Here is a 19,006-nt window from a genome sequence, read left to right as displayed (position 1 = left end):
AAATATCTACATAATTATTACTGTTTTTGTAAGGTTCTGATGTATTTTTTGCCATTTAAATTGATCATCTACAAATTCTTGTAGCATGTGAGAATTCTGTCATAATCTATTGTGTGTATAGCAAAATTGTTTCACAAAGCTATAATATTATGTATTACATATAACTAAAATTAAAAAAAAATATTTATAATTTAAAGAAATCTAAATATTACTGTAATTAAAAGGTAAAAATGAAACAAATGTTAACTGGAAATTTTTTACAACTACTTAATAAGAAATTGCACAATACAAATTATTTTTTTAAAAAGCTGATTTTTGCTTGCAACTTTAATTAACACAAGTCTTTAATATTTTTATGATAAGAAGTAAATATTTTTAAATGGCCTCTTATAAAGTGTCCCTTTTGTTCTTTATTTGGATGAATCACCAATAAAAAAAATAATAAAGTTCCTAAGGCTGTTTTCACAATTTGTATAATGCTTTATAAGTAAATGGTGCTTGTCTTCTTCACTCTCATTGCTTTTATCAACAGCTGATGTTAGAAGATCATCTAATTCTTTATTAGCAATTTATTTTTTGACTTCTCCAGCAATATCTGAAAACCTCCCTATGTCAAATGCTTTTGCAATTTGAACTTTGACTTTAACACTTTATAACCTATGATAGAAGAAATGCTAGTGTTGGAGAAAAATTAAAAGATAATGTACCAAGTGGTTTTCTAGACATTCATATTGAGCAAAAGTTTTAAATGTATTGGGAATTTATAAATTAGTTAAAAAAATTATTTCCAAAAATGTATCATAGTATTTGAATAATGTTTTGATATTTGATACTAAAACATTTTCTAACATTCTAATACCAGGTTAAAAAGAATAAAACAAGTAGCAAAACACAAGATCTAGTTTTTCATATGATATATTGCATGGCATGTATACGGAATATTTAAATTGAAATTCATAAACCTCAGATCAAAAAGAATAAAATAAAGGGCAAAATAAAAATTGAATTCAGATATTTCATTAAGATAAAATTACTTCTTGGAAGTTATTACTTTTGAACAAGAATAGAAGTCACAGAACCAATATGGCATTAATATGTGCAAGGGTAAAAAAACAACATTATTACTTATTAACAAAACTAAGATAATCTATGCCCTTTCATTTGATATGTAATCATGAGATGTCATTTCAGATGTAATTATTCTATATGTGTTAAAAGCATTTTTATTACTTCACATTTAAGATTTCCTAACATTTTTTTTTTCTTTTTTCCTTAACTAGCACAGATAATAGACAGTTTACTATAGGAGCTTTGTTTTTTCCTTATTCTAAAAATTATCAACCTATTACATATAACTTCTAAAAATTCACTATACTACATTAAATTCATAAGTTCTTTCACTTCAAATATATCAGGCTGCTTCACCATGAATATATTGATTGATTTGATTTTTTACATAAGACAAAAAGCTCCTTACATAAGACACAAAGGATATTCGTTTCCTATTATTATTTACCACTAAATCTGAACTCTACAATTTCAAAGTTACAAATAAAAATGAAACAAAAAAATTCGTGCAAAAAATGTTAACATTTCAATAAGAATTTTGCAGGTTTCCATTAATAAAACAAGACAGATTTTGAGTCTTCCCACTAAAGGTGGCTATTGCTTTGAGATATAAGTTTTCAACAAAAGTATTAATTACAACAGAAAATAAAAATAAATCAACTAAAACATAAATCATAATGTTCCATATACATAGTACACAGAGTACTAGAAAAAAAAATCTTGTAGTGTACAATCCATATAGATTTTTCACTTAACATATATGAGAATACTGGAAGTAAAGAATAAAAGGAAGTAAGTAAGGAATAAAATTAGCCATGAAATAAGTTTGGAATTTAAAATAAATTGACATTTAATAATATATCAGGAAATAATTCACGATCATTACAAAAAGTTATGATCATCACCTTTATTCAATTAATTTCATGAAAATTATGTTTGGAAAATGTTTAAAAAGTAAGACTGAGCATTTGGAAACATGAATAAGAGCTTTGTAAGAAACTAATACTTCAAAGAAACTAATTTTGAAAATTTAAATTGTGCTGTATAGAACTAATATTTTGAAACATGTAATTGACTTATAACAGAAATGAAAATGTATTCAATAAAAATTATTTGTGTTCAAGAAAACTACACTTTTACTCATTAATGTAATATATATATATATATATATATATAAAGAATTCATAAAAAATGAACATTGTTAACATATAATACAATAAAATATTCAAGACATCATGAAAATAATCATGATCACACAAAATCTATTGTTAATCTTTAATACTTGAAATATTGATTGATCTAATCAAGCTCACCAAAATCATGAAAAACAAATCAAAAGTTCGCCATCTTGGATAAAACGAAATGATTTAGAATATACCGCTCAGTGAAGACGCGACTATTCCCACTTTAATGAAGAACGCGTCCGTCTTAGATGAATACAAGAAATGGTTTTTAGTGTTACAATAAATAACCGTCAAAACTATATTTGGACAATAATTACCTATAAAAAATTAAGTTTGGGGATAGAACGAGCCACATATTCCATAGACGTGGGAAAACGTTCGGATAAACAATGCAAAAATTTTAACATTTAGCTGCTGTTTATGCTGTCCTACATTTTAATTTTACCATAAATATGATTCGGAACACTTCAACTAATGCAAATATTCTACAATGAAGAACAGACGATATTTAGCGAGTTCTGATAGGTTTGACAAGAATATTTTCCTGCCTTGGCGAGAAAGCTGGTATTTGTTACTTATGTTTTACCAATAATTTACTACTTTTTTTTATTTACACAGTCGAATAAGTTTGATTTCTGAACATCATAAAAAGAATAAAAGAGGAAAAAAACAAACTAACTGTAGCCTAAAATTTTAGGTTAACATTATAAAAGCTAATGGATTCAAAAATGCATTCTAAGAATTTATCTAAGGTAGGTATATTTAAGTTGCACTTACCTATTTTACAGACATTGTTCACTGGTCTTCAAAAATAATGTAGTAAAAAATGATAAGAAAATATCCTAACTTGACAACTGAGATCAGACAGCATTAGCAACAACTTGCATCTTCACAACAGAAAGTGAATTTAACTAATAAAAAGGCCTTACACACTGCTTTGGTTCGAGGCTACACAAGGAACAACTGACTAGAGGTTAGTGGCAAATGCAGATTGGTCGTAGACTGATAACGAGATTATACAGATCGATATGTAAAAATAAACGGTGCGAGTGTTGTGTCTCCTACTCCAGACAAAACAACATTGATCAACATTGAAGCTACTGCGCATGACGACGCATTCCGCATTGTCGGAACTAAACATCTTCCTAAAGATGGATTCACATGAAGCCAATGGTTGCGCGCCATTGTTGTCTCTCTACTGTTGTCCCTGTATTGTCCTCGCGTGAACAGTTGAGAGAACGTCGGTGGGACAATGGCAACTGGTTGTATCGGTTCCATTAAATTAATAATATTAATAAAACTGAAAAACAAAAATTAAATAATATGCAAAATTTGAAATAAAAAGTACATCGTTTACTTTTTAAGTTTTATGTTTACAGCAATTCTTATTAATTAGTCAATAAATTGCTTATATAATTAAACATAATTTTTATAAAAATTATTATTTTAGTAATACTTAGCTTAAATACATTTTATTATTTTAAAATGATATCAATAAATGTTAATTATATTTTAAATAGTTAATATTATTTAATTTAATCGTATATTATTCCTTAAAATGAAATGAATCATTTCCCCCTATATTAATTATAAACTTTTTTTATTACAATTACAATTACAATGAATATTGGCAAAAGAACTGAAAATTTAAAAAAATATTACATGAATAAAGCTCTGCAAAAATTACAAAACAAAAGTGCAAAATGGTGTTTACATTATTTCCGTTTCAATTATATCTATATAATTTTCAGCCTTCCTTTTTTTCCTTATAATAATATTTTTGTGAGTTTGTTTTCAAAAGTTAGATTGAAAGATTCGGAAAAGGTGGAGGTTGAAATTTAAATAAAATCAGAAGAAGCGATATTTTTTTCCTTTTCCTTTTATTATGTGTTTTTGTAAAAATAAAAATCCTATGTAAAAAGCATTAATCCTTAACATTAAATATATTTTCTGTGTATTGCTGAAGCTTTTATACTCATTCAAAAGAAGTACTAGAATTGGCTTTTTTACAGGAATGATCGTCTATAAATAGCACTTTGATTAAATCTAGACATAGAATTTTTGGGGGGTCCAAAAGTAGCATTCATAATTTTTTTATAATCAAGTTATAAAAAAAACCATTTTCTTATTGAAATTTAGAATTGAAAAATATTATGAAATATTCTTACTTTTATGTAATCATTATTAACAAATAACAGATTTTTTTATCAATGGGTAATTTCATGGTGATGTAAAAGTTCAATGAATTGCGAAAAATAAACTTTGTATTGTTAAAAAAAATATGGATACTATACAAGGTTTTCATTTAATCCTTACTGTTCCTTAATCAACGAATGGAGGGCATTTTCAAGCAAACAAAAATGGGAAGCAATAAAGATGCAAAAATAAGTAGGGAATAAACTGTTTCTGTTTAGGTACGAATTATATATGAGAGGACTGTTAAAGAATAATTGTTAAAAGGTAACAATTAATCATTTTTTTAGTTGTTATTTTTTAAATAAATTATTGATATCCCTGAAGAGTTACTTATCCCTTTACATTGGTCTAATAATAATATAGTTGATTTTGTTCAGTTCGGCTATTATTATCAACCAATTAATATTATAAAAAATCATGAAGTGATCATAATAAGAGGTAGCTATTGTATATCAATATATGCTGAATGTTAAAAAAAAAGCTTATTAATTAAAAGCTGTTTTTAAAAATCTATAATTTTCTTAAGTTAATTTTTCAAAGATGTCATTTTCTTAACGAGCTTGTAACATTCATTTAATCAATACATTTTCAATAAATAATCTATGTATTTGGTATATTATATTCAGTTCCATCCTTCATGAAAAAAAAGTGATAAACAAACTGGATAAGAATTTATCATAAAAATATATTTAGTTGTTCTATATGAAAAATTTGAACTTCAAATCAATTAAATAAAAGGCTATTATACTATTCAATTCCTTCCTGGGGCACAAGAGAAAAAAGTTTTAAAAATTGTGAATTTTTCATCAAAAAAAAAAAAAAAAAAAAAAAGGAAAATATTGTTTATTTAAAATAGATGGAAAAAATTTGCATATAAAAAATTGGTGGACAATATAGTTTAAAACGATAATGATTGACTTTCAAAATGTAAGATACTAAATCGTAAGAAAAACAATAATGTTGGTAAGTGGAACTTTTAAGACTTGAATCATTGTGCTTAAAATAACAAGAAATGGTTTCATCAATATTATAGGATAAATTTTTTTTAGTGATTTGTGCTACTTTGAAATAAATTTTTCATTTCTCATGAGAAAAATGATAGAATACAAGTCAAAGAAGCGTATTTTTATTTTGCTGGTGTGGTGTAAAAGTTTGGAAGGGAGTCCTGTCTCAGTTGTCGTCTTCAACCTTTGACTACGGTTGAAAATGACAAAGTCAGTCAGTCTCAAAACAGCCATCGTGTAGCACGAACTTCCAAATCGGATATTCATCTAACTGACTCGATAAATGAAAATATCTCGGATACAAGACATTACTTTTGTTTATTATCTAATTACATGACACCTTCTGATTCCTCCATTTATTGTTGCATTAATTGAAATCAAAATCCTTAGAATTTCCTGCTAGAGCTATTTAATCCGCTTCAGATTTTGATGGATTCTGTCTTTTAGTATCTAATTATAACATCTACGAATGGTTTGACTTTAATTTAAAACTATAATTGAAAAAATTAAACTTCTGTTTTTTTATTGATCGTAATTGTGAAGGCTAAATAATTAATTTACGGAGTAAAAATATAACTACATAAATTTCTTTTAATTTTCTCCGGTAAATACTTAATCAGTTAAATTTTTATTGATATTTTTAAAAAATAGTATGCACTTTTTTTTTTTTGATCAGTTAGCACTATCTATAACTTTTCGAGCTTTTTTTCTTTTTTGTTTTTTTTAATCCGTTAGCACTATCTATAACTTTTCAAGCAATTACGAAATTTAAAAGTCATTTCGTGAAACTGATATTTTCATTTTAAGCAAACATAGAGGCCATGTTAGCAAACCATAAGAGAATTATGTATATTTCAATATTTTCTTTAATAATTAATCAATTTTTGCTCTAAAGCTTTGATATAAACGATAATTTTAACCTTTTGGCACAATAACAACTGATAAACTTATCAAGTGAAATAAAATCTTCCTTAGTGAACTCAAGCTAAATAAATAATGAAATAAAGAGAAAACGAATTAACGGGAGGAAACAGTTAAAGAAATTATTAAAATTTTAAAAGGCGGTGTTTTATTTCTGTAAAATATTTCTTTCTTTCTCTTTGTATTAAAAATAAAAATCTCAGTAGAAAGCAACTTAATATTAGCAGAATCGCACGAATGATATATGTAATTAAAAAGTAAACTAATTTTAACATTTCGATAAAAATAATGCAATTTATATTAATTTTATTCAAATTAAATTTGCAAACTGATTAAAAATTAATCAGTATGTCAATGAAATTGATTCCTTATAATGCTTTTTTTTTAATTTTAAGAAAGTTTAAAGATATTTTTACATGCGTGGTGAGTCGTTTTAAAGCTATGGTGGAAAAGCGCATCATCTTTCAACCTCCATTTCATTCTTTGTATAGAGTTGTAAAAACATTTTAACGATGTAGTTAATCTTGCAAGTGATTAGGAACATGCATGTATTATTTCCGAATCCGTTAAGGAAAAATCTGGAAGGAAATGAAAAAGTTCAAACGAATAAACGTTTTTCAATTTTACATGCATATAAAACATACAGGGTATCTCAAAAAAGTGTAATAAACTTTTATTTCACTTAATTAGAGTTTACTAGTTTATGCCTACGTAAAACTTAAATTTTGTACCTAGGCATATACTTATTATTACAAAGTCTTATTAAATAAGGAGAAAAACTGTATGAAAAAGTTTTCACTTCAATTATTTTTTACGTCCCCTATAGAGCAAAAATGTCAGTAAAATGTTTATCTTATTTTCATCTAAACGCCTACAATGTCTGATGTATCTATCTACAAAATTTTTGGAGATAACCTTATTTTTAAATTTAGAGGAACCAGTCACAAATTTAGATTCAAAACATTTATTTTAGAAATGCAAATTTATTCAATACAAAAAAAAAAAAAAAAAAACTATCATGTATAAATATTTGTCTAATAGTATAGACTCCAATGATCTTGAAATGATGAAAGATATTTTTTAACCACGTATTAATTTGTTCTGTTTGATCGGCCAATAGTTGCAACATCAACATTATAAAAAAGATAACTGTAATTTGTGAAATTGACTTTTAAAATAGAGAAAGATTAGAATACAGAACAAGAAAACAAGATGCTTTGCTTTCGGTTGTATACATAACATTAAAGTTCTTAAATGTTGACATATTTCAGCAATGAGAAAAGATTTGAAATGCTGTATATAATCAAATGCAAATCTAACTGTAAAAGAAAACAAAGAGTATTTCCTAAATATCGCGGCATCCTTTTAGGAAGAGTACTTACAGAAAAGTTTTGTGATAGCAAAGTACAGGATCCTTATTTCCCCAGGGAGGATCGAAGATAGGCGGAAATTGATATTTAGGCTTACTTTTCAGTTACCCTCGTACTGAAGTACGAACAATCAGTTCAGAGCTAAACATTTCAAAAACTAAAATGTAAATAATATTTCAATTTAATGACTGACATCCGTATAGTATTCGTGGAATCCATGGACTGTTACAACAGTTACATAAATTCGATCATGATCGATATCTAGAATTTTAGAGTTAGATCCCGTTTCCAAGTAAAATCACATTCTTCTTTTCTGAGAAATGTGATTTGTATACACAAATGTCGCTTTAATCAGAAAGAGAAACATTAATTTTTAAAATGATCGTTTTTTGAGCGGTAAAAAGTCTTTTTTTTTCATGTAGTAGATTCAGCATCAGTAGCAATTTTCTATTAATCTTTGGTGGGTCATTTTTGGAAATTCTTTGGTTTTTGATTGCTATTATGTCTAACTAAGAGATGAATTGCTTTTGGAAGTACACAATCAGTAAATTTTCAGCGACAAATTCCACAAGCCTGTTTTTATGTCACAAGTGATGAACTAAATCGCTTAAAGTATTATTAAAGAATGCAAGTTTGTATATACATGTCAAAGACTCCATTATTATTATTATTATTATTTGATTCTGCTCTTTTAAAAACGTTTCGTGATATGTATACTATCCCTGAAAATTATTACAAAAGTTTCGTTCTAACACTGATCAGAGGCTTAGAAAAATGGTCTAAATCAATAAATTTGCCTTTTAATATTTCAGGAAATTTTACAGATTGAAGCATGAAAGTTTCTTTAACTGTAAACTAAACATTTTTTTATTGATAATTTTTTTGCTATGGGGGTCATATAAAAATCTAATTTTCTAACTTATTATTATTTTCTACAGAATTCATAATATTTTTATACATCTGGGTATCTTATTTGATGAAATTTTGAAATTGGAAATTTGGAATCTAATGGAAGTAATTAAGAAAAAAAATGCTTGTTTCACTTTTTAAGACAACCTGTAATATATATATATATATATATATATATATATATATATATATATATATATATATATATATATATATATATATATATATATATATATATATATATATATATATATATAATTGTATTCTTTTATGGGCACGTTGTTATTCCATCGGCTTAATGGCAAATTGACTAAAATTACACATAAAAATATTTTTGTCCCAAGAAACACCGGATATATCCACTAGTTTGGGAATAAATTAATTCTGCCATGTTATTTCGCTGATAATTTTAGTGAATCTGCTCAATCTTTTAAAAATTGGTTTTGTTATTGGATAAAAATGTTTTGAAAACAATATATGCTTTTTCAGATTACATTCGTTTTCTTTTAAGAGCAATTTTTTTACTAGAGATATAGAAAATCCAACAGTTTATGCGTGTATTTAGTGGATAAAAATTTTGCAATTACTCATTTAATTTAGTTTATTTCCAATTTATAAATATTCCTTTTTTTTTGTACGATTTTTCATACAGTTGAATACGGTATATCCAGAACACGGGAAACAACTGGCAAACTCGCACTATTATGCGGCGATTGACTGCTGGCTTCAACGAGCGAGGTCGCAACATTTTCGATGCTGAAAGACGGGATTTTTTTTTTTTTTTTTTTTTTTTCCGTCTTCTACCTGGAGGAATGCCAAGTTGCCCAGTTTTTTCAAATTTCTGCATCATCTTGCGTAGGGCACCTGGAGACATTGGACACCTTCGTATCTGCTTCATACAACGAAATTCCTTTAGATCTGTAACGGAGTTTTGTTGGTTCTGGTGGAACAATTTCACCAGTATCTATTTTTCTTGCAGCCTAGGCATGACGAACGGAGAAGAAACTAATGTTCGTGCAGAATCCGGCTTCTTTTTATCCAAAGAAGAGTGGTAATAGACATGCGCTGTAACGCAAATTATGTTTCACATTTTAAATATATGCAAATAAATGCCATTTGTGTTGCAGCGCCATCTATTGGAGAATTTTTGTACAAAATATTTTTCATTTATAAATGTAAAGAGCATCATTTGAATAATCTGTAGTTCAAATTTTATTTTATTTAGACTAATAGAACGCATTTTAGAGCCCTCTGAATTGGGAAACTTATTTCTTGCTGACACAGTACATATTTAAGACTTTTCTTAATTTTCAAAACTGTTTTTTTATGATTTGCGGAACACCTTTTTATATGATTGAGTTAATAAATGATATTTATATGAAATATTAAATTTGAAGCAGTTACTCAAAACTATTTTTATGAAATCCTGAAAATGTGTTCTTGAAGTACTTTAAAAGTTAATCTACATTTTTCCAACTTTCTGAACTAGCGTTTGATGAACTAAATAATGTATTGAATTCTTTTATAAAAGAATTTTACAGCAGATGCAGTTATACATCATTGAAATCAGAACAATATTTTAAAGAAAATAAAATTGATTGATAGTTCCATACGGTGACATAACTTGGATGAGGCAGGTAGGAATGAGTACTGAGAAATCGGTTTGTTGCATTTAAGAGAAAAAAATGTGAAGATTTTTATAACTTCTAAATCGATGGATATTTTTAAACATGCGTTTAATAAGAAACTATCAATTCGTATTTTAATAGTATTTGTACTATAAATTTTTTATTTGGAAATGCGATATGACTTTATTAAATATGTAATTTTGAATCATTAAAGAAATTAATAATTGTAATAACCATTTGAATCATATGTCACTTCAATGGTTAGATTTTTTTACAAACTTAGGTATTTTTTTTATTATAATTTTAAAGATTTTAGATGTTTTTCATCTTATAGATGTAAGTTTTTTTTCCTATGTTTGTTATTAAGAATATATGACCCTTAACATTTCTGCATCGTATTTGAATGGGATACATTTTTTTTTTTGTTATTTCTTTATTTTCTAGATATATGCATTTGGGTAGTTGAAAAGATAGTTAATTTTTAGTTCAGGACTGCGGCAATTTATTTGTTATTCAATTGCAATGTAGATTAAACATGTATTTTTTTAAATTAGCTATCCAATATGAAATTATTGTAATTCCATGCTTTGTCCAAATAAGAAGTAATCAAAACTCCTATTTAAAAAAAAAAATCTTTTTTTTTAATTTTTTGTAATTGCTAAATGGATCTGAATTATTAATTTAATTTAGCTGTAAATTATGAAGGACGTTTTTATTTTGTTCATGCATCGGAAATTAATTCAAATAGAATAAATCTTTTGTACACTACTCTTTCTTTTCTTTCTTTTTTTTTTGTATTTTTTACAATATTAATTGTTTGCCGAAATTAATTGTTTCAGAATACCAAAAATTATATAAATTCAGTAAGTAAATTAATTGCGTTTGTATAATATTGGGTTGGTGCATAATTATCGAGCGTGTCTTTGACGTGCTATATTTTAATAAAAAATTACAATATTTTATAAATTTATGAATGAAAATATTCTTCTACTTTTAGGTTATAAAAACGCGTGTCGATAATCATACTCAGATTCGTCATATTATGCTCTTCCACTTTGAAAAAGGATGGAAAGCAACGCAGTCATTTCGAGATCCCAAAGAACTTTTCGGTGACGGCACAATCAACGGGAGTCTATGCAGGGAATGGTTTGCCCGTTTAAAATCTGGCGACACTAGCTTGGAAGAAAAGCCTAAAAGATATTTACCATCGGTTTTCGACGACCAGGCACTTTTGGCAGCCATAGAAGGGGACGAAAGCTTGGAAACTCGAATTCTGGCCGACAACTCCAATGTTGATCATTCAACCAACGTTTGTCATCTCAAAAAGCTTGGAAAGATCTGGAAATTGGTTGGATGGGTCCTTCACAAAATTAGCGACAACAATAAAGCCGAACGTGTCCGAATTTTTACAGATTTGCTTCAACGAAACGAGCGGGGTTCGTTTCTGAAGGATCTTGTCACTGAAGATAAATCATGGCTTATCTACAAAAACCTCAAAAGAAAAAAGGTCTGGGTTTCGTCAGGAGTTTCACCAAAAGGAACAAAGGACGTGCACTGTAAGAAGGCATTGCAGTGTGTTTGGTGGGCCAGAAGCGGAATCGACCATTGGGAAATCATCTTTAACAGGATTAGTTGCTGGTGGAACGGCAACGATGAGCATCAACAGTGGCGGATTCCAGACAAAAACGGCAAGAGGCAATTCAACAATAAAAGCGATGTCTATCTGCCTCAACTCGACCGCTTTCACGCTGCAATCGAGACAAAAAGACCGAAGAAAAATAACCACTTCACGATAATTTTTATGTTTCTTTTTTTTTATAATAAATAGTTTCGCTTGATAGTATCGTTTAAAAACGCCTGATAATTATGCACCAACCCAATATTAAAAAAAATTAAAAAAAATAACGCTATTTGAAGAATGTAAATTACATAAATCCAAAAATATTTATTTTATGAAAGAGGGCTGGGGATTATGGGAATTATATAGATTTTTAACGGGCGAGCCCTAATTTGATATTTGTCCTAGGTGCTATTTGCAGTTACGCCTCAATTTCCATGGCTCAGAGGCGGCGGTAGCAGGAGGGCAATTGCCCCCCTGTCGGCAGCGTTTTGCCCCCCTCCTTTCGGAGTTTCAGAGTTTCGTCGGTAAAAGTGTTTACCACTTCAGGATGGTTGTAGAGAGATGCGCATTATCGAATATGATTATTTAGAAACTGCCATGAAGTTAATATATTGTAAACAGTCGAAATATTCAAGTAACGATTAAAGTGTTTCGACTATATTTGTCAAAATAATCGATAGAGTGGTAGGTAAATAATATGACTTATTTTGTGAACAATCTTTGATATACCAACTAAGAACTGAAAACTCAACGGATGTCGAAGATGTTAAGTTCGCAGATTTTGAGACATCTGATTCAAATGTCATTCATTCAGCTTAAAATTTGTACTATTTTGATATATAACCGACAAGCTAACAATTGAATAAGATATCGACAGTGAGAGGCTCATTTTGTTGGAAATTTTTGATCGGCCGAATATGAACTCAATGCGGTGATTGTCGAAGACGTTAAGTCTGCTGATTTTTCAGACATTTGATTGAAATATCGTTCATTTAAATTATAATTTGCACAAGTTTTGGCAGTGTATCCGACTGAATAAGATATCGACAATTTTAAGATGGCCGACTGCGAGCTGAATGTGATGAATGTCAAAGACTATATTTGCAGATTTTCAGACATTTGATTTAAATGTCATTCATCAAGTTTTTAATTTTCACTACTTTTGACAATATATAACCGACAAGGTGACATGTGAATAAGACATAAAATATGTCGCATTTAGCCAAAAAATTTTGATCGGTCGACTAAGACTTCAATGCGCTGGATGTCGGTAACGTTAAATCCAAATTCTCAGTCATTTGATTTAAATGTTATAATGTTCATTCAGTATATACTTTATATTATATTTAGCAGAATAATCAATAAGCTGATAAGTGAATAAGACGGCACATTTTCCTAGACTAATATTTTACCCTTCGGCTAAGATTTTATCATAGATTATGGGAAACAAATTATTTTCATCGAGCACTTCGATTACCTACCTGCCAGTGGAATTATTAGAGAAATTGAAGCTTTTATATTATTCATGACTAGGACAATAGAGTTGTTTTCCATAATTCATCATTCAAATTCAAGTTCTAAAGTTAATCATCGTCTTATTCATCTAATTTTTACTTCCTCGGTAACGAATTGGTAAATTTATTTTATTCATTTCACTATGAGAATTGCTTGACTAAAATCTAGTTCAAAGTTAAACTAAATTTCATCAAACCCTCTTTTTTTTTTTTTTTTTTTTTTTTTTTGACACGGTTGTGCATATACATGCTAAAAAAAAGTTACTTTGCTGTAGCGAAATTATTTGGCTTCATTATAAATTACTGAAGTAAGTAAATTGTACAATTGCAAATTAAGTTTATTTACAGTAAAATATGTGTTTTCTTTCGCAATCTAATTTATCAAGCTACAATTATTATACTAAAGAGATATTACCGACTACAACTGACAACAAAAAAATTTTTTGTAGTATGGTAGCTGTTTTTTAGCTACACTAAAAGAGTTTAACCAAGTATGCACTAAATTTGTTAAATAAATTACTTTCTAAATTATTCAAACTCTGCATTCAATATTATGACTTTGTAATAGGGGAACGTATCGTTATTATTTTTTTTTCTTTCTAAAAGGATGATTAAAATTGTTATTCATAGACTATTCAATATTCATATATAACACATTAACACCTTCACATACGAATTTACTGAACTTCCTAATTAGATGGCAGATCTTATTTGGGATAATTATTGTTATTTTAATCCCTAGAATAATATAAGGGCATTTGAAGTAATGATGCGTTTTCAAGTGATTTTTGCATTTTAAATTACTTAATACTTTCCTTTAATTGCAGATTTAAAGTTAAAATTTAGTAATTCCATAGCGTATCAGACTTGTCACTGTATACGAAGGGGTTAAGAAAAACCAATACATGCAGTTAAGCGGATAAAACTCACTTTTGGGGAGGAATATTAGCTTGCAATAACTTTGAATTAAAAAAATACTTAACCATAAGAACGCATGCTGAAAATGAAGATAGGGAATTCATATTCAAGATCTAATTGTTTCTTAATAAAATTAACTGGTTTTTAAGCCTAAATATATATTGAAAAATAAATACATGGGGTATCTAATGTTTAAGCAATCCATTTTTCATAAGAATATTTTTCATATCTTACATAAAATAGTAAGTTTGTACATATATTTACAAAATATTTTCTCCAACATTCTTAAGAAACGACATCATTGTATCTTTTCCGCATTCTATATTGATCGTGTCAGAACTATAGTAAATTTTTTGTTGTATTAAATGTAATTTGTTGTATTTTTGTTACGCACTTATTATCCTCGGATTCGAAATACATCTGAATTCCTGCTCGCTGCTGCAATCCTGATTTAACAAATATTTTAGGTAAGGAGAACTACGCTGAAAAATCGATTTTTGGTGAAAACATCGAATATTTTTTATTTATCATTTTAGATTTCTGAAAAAGTTTCTTTTATAAAACTTTTTTTGAACTTTTTATTATATAGCTTCTGATATAAAATAAGAGCATGCATTTGTTCATTTAGCAGGACACGTCATTCTGTGCAATCTGTGTTTCTATCTATATTCAGCAATCTAGAAAGGAATGTAACATATTTTTTCTAATTTTAGATCTCAGAGAAATTAAATCTCAACACTCTCATAAAGAAATAGACTCAAATATTGACAATTTTTTCATGGTCATTAAAAGAAACTGTGAACATTTTTTTACAAATTCCTTTGTAAAGTTTTAACAATGAAAGAAAGGATCGGCATCTGAAAGAAAAAAAAAAAGCTAAATAATACTTGATTTCCTTTAACTAAATGTAAAATTAATTATTATGAGTTATTTTGAAGCCAAATGAGAGATATTGTGCTTGCCCCCCTGTCAGCTTTGACTTGCCTTCCCGTCGGCAAATCTCTACCGCCGCCTCTGCAATGGCTACAAATTATTCCGATTCATTGAACTCTTAACTGCGGACGTGTGGATTGTGAGACCATTAGAGATGGATTTTCAGTCACCCCTATTCTATTTTTAGCTCAATTGAATGGATTGACCCTGTAGCTTCCTGTTTTGTGACCTTCAATACACGTGCACTTTTTCAACCGATTTCAGCGGATGCTTTTTTAAATAATTCAGTTATTTCTTTGAGCGCGGTCTCTAAGACCGCACTCCCTGTTTAGTGTCCCAGTGATAAACAAGGCTTAGCAGATGGCGCTAACACTTGGGCCCCGAAATATCATCCAATTTACCAAATGAGTTTAGATTCTGTTTTACAAACTCTCTTTCTTAAATTGTGGCGAGAATTTCATTTTAAATTTAGTTTAGTCGTAGATTTCTAACAGTGAAAATAGATCATAAGCACCGGCGTCCTGGCATAGGGGTAGCGTGTCTTCCACGTGATCTGGGCGTCCTGGGTTCGAGTCCCGAATTGGGCATGGTTGTTCTTCCATTGTTCTGTCTGAGAGATGTGTGAATGTCCCCTCCTTTAAAAGGGGTTGTTCAAGCGAATGAGTGATGCGTGAGTAGCAAAGTCGTATTTGCCCTAGTTGGCACTACTAAAAATAAATAAAGAAGAGACGCTTCCCTACCGGCTTAAATAGCTGTCTTCGTAACAGCGGGCTTGTCCATGGCAAGTGCCATAAGAAACAACAACAACAGATCATAAGCAGAGATGTTCAAGCATTAAATTGAAATTTAACTTTATAAATAAAGTATAGAAAGAAAGAAAGCGAAAAAATACGGACTCGGTAAATAATTATAAAATTTTTACAAGAATGTTGTTAACAAATTGAAAAAAAAAATCTTAATTCGATTTTTAAAACTTTTGAAAGTGGTGGGGAAAAAAATCGAAGAACCTTACAATTCGATATGGCCAATGACGCACAATTAAAATAAATGAAAATGATACATCACAACATGCCTGCGATCCATCAAGGATAAAGCGATCTAGGATGATGAAAATAAGGGAATTTCAAATCTTGGGTTTGATAAATTCAAAACGTTATATGGCATCCAAGATTATATAACAGTACTTAAGTTTCGGATGAGCAACATTTCTGGAAACATTTGCGAATCCTAAATAGCAAAACATTTCTGAAAACCATTTTAAAAGACTGAAAGCAACCAATGTTCTTTAACAAGGATGAAATTGGAGCTTTTTAAGTATTTGCCTTGTAAAACTATATATATATATATATATATATATATATATATATATATATATATATATATATATATATATATATATATATATATATATATATATATATATACTAGCAGACCTGGCCACTCGTTGCTGTGGCTAAGGTTTTTGTTATATTACATAGTAGTAAATTATTCAAGAGAAACGGTAGGAGAACATCAGTCATGGGGACCACCATGCTTTTTTACACAGATGCCATTTCTAAAAAAACATGGGGACCTCAAATGATTGATTTTCTACTACCGTTGATATTAAGCAAAAATCAATACAAAAAATAATTTAAATTTCTTTATTTTTTTGTATTCAAGTTTGTGACAAATGAGTACATTACAAAGTTGTTAGTAAAAAACACGTAACACTTAAACTTATAAATGAGGTAGGTAGGGCAGATAGTTTTAAATCTTTGACAATAATGTTTATTATTTTGAATTATAAATACTTTTAATTTCAATTTAATTTAGCACTAATCGGTGCACAATATTTTTGGTTAACCTGTCTTTAGCTAACACAAATAGATTTGACGGTTTTCCTACACGTGAACATGCAACATATAGTTGCCCATGAGAAAACCTGGATTTTCCAAATCTAAACCACAAATGGACATAGTTTGGCCTTGAGACTTATTTATAGACATGGCAAAAGCTAAACGAATTGGAAACTGTAACCTTTTGAAGGGTATCGTAGATTCTGATGGTATCATCGGAATACGTGGCAACAGGACCACTTCTCCTTTAAACTTTGTAACTTCTCCTTTACGCAGGAGAATAATAGGTGAACCAATCTTTAATCGAAGGTTATGTGGTGGCATTCCAGGTATATCTAGTGAATTTAAAAATTGAATTGGAAAATTTACACTATCATTTTCATCAACAAGAGTATCTATTGATTTAAAAGACATCAGATCGCCTGGTAACAACTGTTGTATTTGGAAGTTAATTTCGTCAACATCAACATTTTTGGCTGCCAAAATAGCCCGATCACTGAGCCAGTTATGATTCAAGTAATTACTCTGCATATCCGGAAAAATACTCTGAATCAATTCATTTTTTCCCTGAAGAACAGTGCAGAAATTGTCTGGCAGTTTAATGCATTGCGTATTTGGTTGCAGTTCTATTTTACCGTTCCCAATATCTAGTAATTGTTCAGAAAATATTTGTGCTGTTGGATCATTTTGCAATTGTACGCGCATGTTTATGGCCAATCGAAGTGTTTCAACACTTCGCCATAAGAATGATTGTTTTAAACATGCATTTTAATTAAAGATTGTTGAACAATGAAGCACTAATAATTAAAAAACAAGAAGAATTCCACTGTATTACTTTTACTATAATATGAATTCAATTTATACTTCAGTCTAAATAACACGTGGTCGGCTATGCTAATACCAAAAATTGAAAAAGTAAGTACAATTGAATTTCACTATATTGCGTTTATTACGAAATAAATTTAACTTATACTTTAGCCTCAGCAACACGTGGTGGTTATGCCATTAATTTGTAGCTTATGTGAAACGTTGGTACTTTTAACACAGCGCCATCTGTTAGAATACTTACTCAATCCAGTCAACAGATACCGCCATCTGTTAGAATCGCTTGGAGGTAACAGATAATTGTGACTGTCAAATAATGAACAAATAATTTGTTCCTTCTTAATACCTTCCGTCTTAGTATAAACCCTTTATGATATATAATAAATCCTCTAACTTCAGTGATACAGATTCTGGCTTCCTCAGCTTAAAGGAAAGATTTTTTTTAAAAAAGTTCTATATTCCACACATGAAGTTGCCATGAGATTTATTCCGTCATTGATACATTTGTCTGTTGCAATAATTCAAAATTCATTTACAAAATGAAATCAGTTACAGAAACATTTATTAAATAATGATAAGCATTATAGCTGAAGTGAATGATAGCTGAGTTGACGATAGCTGACATAACTTGATAAGTACTGGCAGTTTATTAGTAAAGAAATGAAAAACTGAAACGATTATTGTAACCATTTTTTATTATCATATCTTCAATAATTTATATAAAAAAAGATTAAATTTCATTTAGCATACAAATGAGTTAATATTTTTTTATTATCCGATTAGAGGAACTTATTATTGGCTCGTTCACTTACCTTTTTTACGATATCCTTAACAAAAGAAATAAAATCATTTAATTGAAAATTCAATGAAGGTAACAAATGTTATTGCCGTACAACATTTTTCTTAGTAAACAGTCAGATAAAGAATCGGAATTCATTCAAAACGAAAAGTAATAATTATCCGTGTGCACCTCCAAGTATTTTTCCAAACTTCTTTATAATTAAAAAAAAAGCAGAATTTTAGTATGTTATATTAATCAGTGATCCGTTAAAACGTTTGTAATTAATCATTTTCAAA

At 28.7% G+C, this 19,006-nt stretch overlaps 1 protein-coding gene across 2 annotated transcripts in view; it reads right to left on the bottom strand.

Moving 5' to 3' along the window:
* LOC129961958 (uncharacterized) overlaps positions 1-3,296 on the bottom strand; it is a 47,222-nt gene extending 43,926 nt beyond the window's left edge. For both annotated transcript variants that reach the window (XR_008783858.1, XM_056075608.1), the window contains exon 1: positions 3,030-3,296. The gene's annotated coding sequence lies outside the window, so the exon portion shown is untranslated. The remainder of the gene's footprint in view (positions 1-3,029) is intronic.
* Between the last annotated feature and the right edge of the window lie 15,710 nt (positions 3,297-19,006).

Source organism: Argiope bruennichi, chromosome 2 (assembly GCF_947563725.1).
Source record: "Argiope bruennichi chromosome 2, qqArgBrue1.1, whole genome shotgun sequence".
Lineage (NCBI taxonomy): Eukaryota > Metazoa > Arthropoda > Arachnida > Araneae > Araneidae > Argiope > Argiope bruennichi.
The sequence above is the reverse complement of the archived record's forward strand: the minus strand, read 5'-3'. Positions and strand labels throughout refer to the sequence as shown.